We start from the raw sequence: 6,965 nt of genomic DNA, 5'->3' as shown, positions 1-6,965 counted from the left end.
GGGTATTCTCACCTGAGCAAGACCTCACTACCTACTGACTTGCTTAGGATACTGACTCCAACACTCTTGAGTCTCAGTATCCTCATCTGTAAAATGAGAATAATTCCCACCCTGCTGACCTCACAGGACTGCTGTGAGGACCAAATTCAAAAGTGTGGAGACAGGTGCTTGGTTCACCTTGACAAAGGATACACTTCATCATCCTCATCATGGACACGCCTCAGCCACTGTCACCAAGGCCAGCGTAGGGTCAGAGTGTGGGGACCCCAGAATCAGTGCCATTACCAGCCATGGTAGAGTCTTACCCCTAGGCCTCCACCCTGAGACCCCAACCTCATATAACTTCAGGGCCTGCTGGGAAACCTTAAGAGCAGCATCAAACCTCCATGCCCTCACTCTCTAGCTGTGTGACCTCGGGCAAGTCGACCTCACTGAACCTCGGTTTCTTCATTTAAAAATGGCAATGATGGGAAACTTCCCTGGTGGTGCAGTGGTTAAGAATCCGCCTGCCAATGCAGGGGACACGGGTTCGAGCTCTGGTTCGGGAAGATCCCACATGTCATGGTGCAACTAAGCCCCTGCGCTGCAACTACTGAGCCTGTGCCCTAGAGCCCACGAGCCATAACCACTGAAGCCTGCAGGCCTAGAGCCCGTGCTCCGCAACAAGAGAAGCCACCACAATGAGAAGCCCGCGCACTGCAACGAAGAGTAGCCCCTGCTCGCCGCAACTAGAGAAAGCCCACACGCAGCAAGGAAGACCCAATGCAGCCAAAAATAAATAAATAAATTTATTAAAAAAACAAAAAAGGCAATGATGGGACTTCCCTGGCAGTCCAGCGGTTAAGACTCTGAGCTTCCACTGCAGGGGGCACATGTTCGATCCCTGGTTGGGGAACTAAGATCCTACATGCCCCATGGCGTGGCCAAATAAATAAGTAAATGAATAAACTGTTAAAAAAAAATGGCAATGATGATGGTAGCTGCCTCCAGATGTCTCAGAAGGATTAAATGGGATAACTGGGTAAAGAATGCACTTGAGGGCTAGTAAGTGCTCGGTAACTGTTGCCTGTCACCATCACCATCACCATCATCATCATCATCCCCATAAATGCTATAGCTACTCATGGGGTATGATGCCCATGTTAATCCTGGTCCTCCTCCACCACAGTAACTTCCAGAACCTTCACAACAAACTAAACTGCCATCCCCACTTCCTGGATGGACGAAGTGAGGCTCAGAAAAGCTAGGACTTTTCAGACTGAAAACTCCCTGAAGGCAGAGGCCATGTCTCCAAAGTCTGGGCTCCGTATAGAATTGAGGTTGTGCCTCTCCCTTCAGACTTTGTCTCTCTCATTGGCCCCGGGGGGCCAGGTCTCTTTTTTAGCCCCCACCCTAGCCAAGCTCAGAGGAGCAGGAAGGGGTGAGGTCCAGCCCCCCTGCCTCCTTGCAGCAAGGAGAGGTTCAGGCTGTGGACAAAGGTCGGCACGGGGCCTGCCTAGTCCTAGCTGCCCCAGCTGATGCAGGGAAGCCTCGTGACTGCCCCCCCTTCCCCCATGCCGGCTCCAGCTTCCCGCCTGACTGGGCTGAGCGCTTCAAAGCCAGCAGCCTCTGAAATGAGGCTGCAGCATCTTAGATGGCAGCTGGTGGGGGGGGAGTCAGGCAGCCCCCCCGGTCCCCTGTGTGTATCTCCAGGCACTCCTGTCAATGGTGACTTGTCGAGCAGCGTTGGCCACGAGGGTCCTGGGGGATGGCTTTGGGTGCTCATATCATGGCTGAAGGAGCATTAAAGCTACCAACATGACAGTAAGCCAGGGCTGTAAAAGGCCAACTCCTTCATGCAAGCAGGCACTGGACACCCAGGTGCTGATGGGAGAGAGGGAGCCATGGGGAGTGACCACTAGGACACACACACGTACACACACTCTGTACCATATAGTAGGATGATACTGTGGCCTCTGACATTCCAGATCCGGGATCAAATCCTGCTTCCCCTATTTCCTAGATGTGTAAACTTGGGTAGCACTATGGGTTGAATTATGTTCCACCCAAAATTCATATGTTGACTCCTTAACCCCCAGTATCTGAGAATGCAACCTTATTTGGAGATAGGGGCTTTACAGAGATAATCAAGTTAAAATGAGGTCATTAGGGTGGGCCCTAATCCAATATGACTGGTATCCTTACAAGAAGGGGGAATATGGATACAGACACACATAGAAGGAAGATGATGTAAAGAGACACAGAGAAGACTGTCACCTACAAGTCAAGGAGAGAGGGCTAGAACAGTTCCTTCCCTCACAGCCCTCAAAAGGAGGCTGCCGGTACCTTGATTTTAGACTTCTCATCTCCGGAACTGTGAGACACTAAACTTTTGTTTAATCCACCCAGTCTGTGGCACTTTGTTAGGGCAGCCCTAGGAAACTAATACAGGTAGTGACTGTTTCTCAGAGTCTCCATTCTCACAGTCCTAAACAGCTGTTATAATAGTCCTTGTGTCATTGGTTGCTACGAGGCTTAGATGAGATGCTACTTCTAAAGACAGCACTTAGCACCGGATTAGACACTCAGCATGTACTCAATAAATGGTAGTTGCTTTACTATTATAGTTATTGCTCACTCATACATTCCTGTATACGCTTACACATTTACTCATCTATTCCACATAATACTGTATTGTACACCTTCCAAATACCAGGCATGTGGGCCCTGAAGTCGAACAAATCTCTGTTCTCCGGGTACTTGGCAATGACCAAAGATAGACTTATCCTCAGGGAAAACAGAAAATCCACATACACACAAATTAGGTGATGGGAGAGCAAATGCTTAGGGGTTTGCCCAGGTGTGCGTACACGAGTGTTAATGTGTACATATGTGTGTACACAGGTGTTAATGTGTGCGTGAGTGCATCAGGATATTGTGTGCACATGCAGGTGCATCTGGGAGCACAAGCACATACTAGTGTGAATTCATGCAGAAGTGTACATATGTGTGTTGCACATGTGTTTTAGCATGTGTGTACACAAATGTTCATGGGTACATGAATGTACATGTGGGAGCATGAGAACATATGGGTCAGTGTGAGTCCGGATGAGTGTGGCTGAGCAAGGGTAGATGTGTAGACAAGTGTGTGTGAGAACAGTAGGGCCCAAAGCTGATGCCCTCTAATGCCTACAGGCCAAGAAGGAGCTCTGAGAGTTCCTCTCAGCCATCTGCCAGCCAGCCTCAAGTAGACACACACCCCTACCCCACGTCAGACTTGAATGCTCTTGTGCCAAGGGACCACCCCAGAAGCCTCCCCCGTGCTTAGCCCTGGTTTTCAGGAAGTCCTTTCAGCATACTAACCACAATCCCTGAGTGACACTTCTGAAACCAGTAGTCCCAAAGCCACGGAATGAAACAGACATCAGCCATGTATTCCAGGCACATGTTGGTCGTATGTCCTCATTCAGCTCCAACCTGCCTTTCCAAAGAGGGAGGTGGGCTCCCCCATCCTCAAAGATCTCTCCAATTTGGGTATCCTATTCCAATCCTATTTCTGCCCCCAGAATGCCCAAGGTCAATACCGCCTGTCCCACCACCATCCCCTGGCAGGGAAGAGGTGCTAAGTTACCTGGCCTCTTTCCCACCATCACAAGATCTGATGCTTGACAAAGAAGCATGGGTGGACATGGGTCTAGGGCGGGGATAGCCCTCAAACACTAACCAGGCCAGTGCCCAATGGGCATCTGGAACTGTTGGAGCTGTGAGAAGGGCGATATTTCCCAAGGTTGAAAAAGGGCCAAAGCGCCAGGGCCTGTGGTGGGGAGACCCACAGATGAGACCACCCCCAGGGGACTGACTCCTACCCCATACCCACTCTTCCCTGCCCAAGACTTGGTGAGGCCCTGAAGGACCAAACTTGGGGAACCAACAACAGCTGGGGCAGACTCTCTGCCCCCAAAACTAGTGTCTGAACCCCAGACCTGAGTTCCAGTTCTGGTTCTAATAGTGATAACAGCAATAATAAAGGTTCACATTTATCACGCACTAAGTACCTGGACCTGCACTCTCACTTTCCACACACTGTCCCATTGAGGCCACACATTGTTTCAGTGAGGTTAGGGACTATCAGTGTTACCCCATTTTACAATTGAGGAAAGCAAGGTATAGTTTAGCTCGCCTGCCCTATGCCAAGGCATGGTTTAGCTCAGCATGCAGCTGATTCGTAGCAGAGCCAAGAGAGCCCACACTCTTAACCACGAAACCCCTACCTTAGAGTGACCCTAGACAGTCCCTTCTCCTCTCTCCATCTCCCAGTCTGTGCAGTGCGGGTGCTAATTGCCATGACCACCGAGCTCTGTGGAACTCCCAGTTCTGACTCCTGGGTGGGAGCCAGGGCGTCGACCCCTAGGGTCTTGTGAAGCATGCAGATGACAGGACCACCCTAGACCCACTGAATCAGACTCTCCAGATACCGCACCCCCTTCCTTCCCCACATCTGCAAGCTCACAGGGCCAAATGGTCTGCAGTGCACCAAGGTTTGAGAACTCCTGGGGTGGTGGGATCCCTTGGCAGGAAGGAAGGTAGGGGAAAGTGGAAAGCTCCCCCAACTCAAGCCCTGCTAGGGGAACTTCAGGGGCTGGGGATGCTCTGAGGTCTGGCTACCATTCCTTTCTCATCCAAAGGGCAACTCCTCATCTAATGGGGAGAAGATTAGTAAATTCTAGAGGTGCTACCCGTCATGGGGGTGGGGAGAAGGAAGAGGTGGATTCTGCCCCCTAATCATCTCTCCTTGCCATCCTTGAGCCAGACAGGCACAAGGGTCTGAATAGATGCCCCCGTAAAAAACTTGAGTGGGGTGGGAACAACCAGCATAGCTGAGGGAGGGGGAGCCTGGGGGTGCTGGAGAGGCAGGCAGTTAAGGTGGGAACCGCACAGACAAAGGCTGACCCCAGCCAGGCCTACTGGCCAGCCAGCTCATCCCCACCCCCCTGCGGCAGGCAGCTTGGCAGAGCTGAGCACCAGCTTCTCGATCCAAACCGAGTTCCCACCAAGCGTGCTTAATGCAGCGGCGGTGACATTTCTGCCGTCAGAGGCAAAAACAGGAACTCGGCCATTTTGTTGAAGGGCGCCCAGAGTGCGGGGCGGGAGATGAAGGAGGGGGGGGTTTCAACTCCTGCATCCACCGCCCTAACCACCCACTCCTGCCTCTGCCTAGTGCTCCAGCCAAAAGGTCACAAAACTAGGGTCACCAGACAAACAAGGAAGCTGCTGCAGAACTCTCACCCTCTTGCACAGGTGGGGAAACTGAGGCCATAACGCTGACACTAGCCAGATCTGGAGAAGGTAAAAGGAGGGATGGAGAGAAGCCCCGAGGAGGGTGCCTTAAGGAATGCTCAGGTGGGAGCGCCAGTCTGAGGAGCCAGAGAGCTGAACCCAGCGGGCCGCAATGACCAGTCTCAAAGGAGCCTACACACCTGGCCCCCCAACACTGGCGCGCCCTCAGGAGGGCGCTCGCGGCATCTCTAATCGTCCAAGCAGTGAGAGGGTTAAGCTTCCTCGCGGTACTTGCCGCAGTAAGTGGAAAGGAAAGAAGTGTCAACTCCGTTCTCACCACAGCGGGGCTGTCGGATGGCACCTCCCCCCGCCCCGCGCACCCCGCCCCGCCGGCTCCCCCGCCCTCCCCTCGGAGCGCGCGCGCACACACACCTCCCACCGCTTTGCCCAAATTATTTTCGATCCCGGGAGACTCCGGATGCCAGACGCGCTCCGCAGCGGCGGCGGCGGCGGCCGCGCCTGATTCATTGCGCCAAAGCTGCAGATGCGACCTCCCGCCTGCGCCCTGTGCCCCGGCCCGCGCCGGGCTGCGTGCGCGCCTGGAGAGATGGGGGGGAGCGGCAATTTGTAGGCGCTCCCCCCTCAAGAGGCGGGCCCCGGTCCCCCGGGGCCGGGTCCCCAGTCCCCAGCTCCCCGGGCTGCGCTAATTAGCTTCCTCCGGGGGCGCCACGCGGCGTGAGGGGCGGCAATTTCCCGGCTGGGCTGCGGGGGAAGCACTCCCACCGCCTGGGAAGGTGAAATGGGAAACTCGATTCAAAGAGAGCTTTCCTCCCCCCCCACCCCCCCGCTCCCGCCTAGCGCGGTAGAAAACGGGTTTGAAATTCCTCCTCTCTCTCCTTTTTTTTTTTTTTATTTATAGTGCACCGTCTCCATGGAAACCGCGGAGGAGGTCACGGTAGCTGGGCCCCCGCGCGTCACCCCGCGCCTCGCCGGCTGCAGGCGCCGGGATTGCTGCCTCCCAGGCGCCGCGGCCCGCGTGGACTCTACTCCGAGTTCCCCGCCCCCGCTCCACTCCGCCCGCGGCTCAAGCCATATGACTGCCGGGTCCCAACCTGGAAGGGCGAACCTGGGCACCAGTGCGCTAGGCTATACCTCTGTCCCCGGGCTCTGGCACGCGGGAATGCTCCAAGATACACGTGCCCAGCTCCAAGACGAGAACACGTGCGGCGAGACGCCGCCAAGGGGCTCACTGCACTAGTGAATGCCCTGAAGGATCGACCTATATAGGCGCACAACTCCAGAGCTCTCTGCTAAAGCAAGACCACCCATAGTTAAGAACCCTGGAGTCCCGCCTGGGTATCTTACTAGCTATGTGACTTCGGGCAAGTCACAACCCTCTCTGCGTCTCGGCTTGCTCATCAGCAAAATGGAATTGTCGTGTGGCTTGAGACAAAGTACGTAAAACGTTTAACACTATGTTTGGCACGTGGTTTTGAAAAATGGTAGCTGTCATTGGGGTTATTTTTTACGGACTGGGAAAGCCAAGGCCCAAAAGGCATTGCTCAAGGGCGCGGTCAGCCTGAAGGCTGAGAGTTGCACCTTGAGAGCTTCCCAGCACCTCAGCCTAGACTCAGGCAGGAGGTTGAGGGGACACGTGCCGGCTTTGCTGGGCCTGGGCCTGCCTCGGGCGCGACGGGCGGGACCTCCTG

The 6,965-nt window shown here is 54.4% G+C and overlaps 1 long non-coding RNA gene across 3 annotated transcripts; it reads left to right on the top strand.

The window, feature by feature from the left end:
• The first annotated feature begins 5,702 nt into the window (after window positions 1-5,702).
• On the top strand, window positions 5,703-6,732 carry LOC309624239. 3 transcript variants are annotated; one of them, XR_014241826.1, is made up of 2 exons: window positions 5,703-5,883; window positions 6,176-6,732. It is a non-coding gene; the product is annotated as an uncharacterized lncRNA (long non-coding RNA). The 3 variants fall into 3 exon arrangements; XR_014241827.1 differs by having other exon boundaries at window positions 5,703-5,905; XR_014241828.1 differs by having other exon boundaries at window positions 5,703-6,050.
• Window positions 6,733-6,965: the final 233 nt, after the last annotated feature.

This window comes from Balaenoptera borealis, assembly GCF_965194805.1.
Source record: "Balaenoptera borealis genome assembly, chromosome: 2".
Lineage (NCBI taxonomy): Eukaryota > Metazoa > Chordata > Mammalia > Artiodactyla > Balaenopteridae > Balaenoptera > Balaenoptera borealis.
Note: the sequence above shows the minus strand (reverse complement) of the source record. Positions and strands in the feature narration are given on the sequence as shown.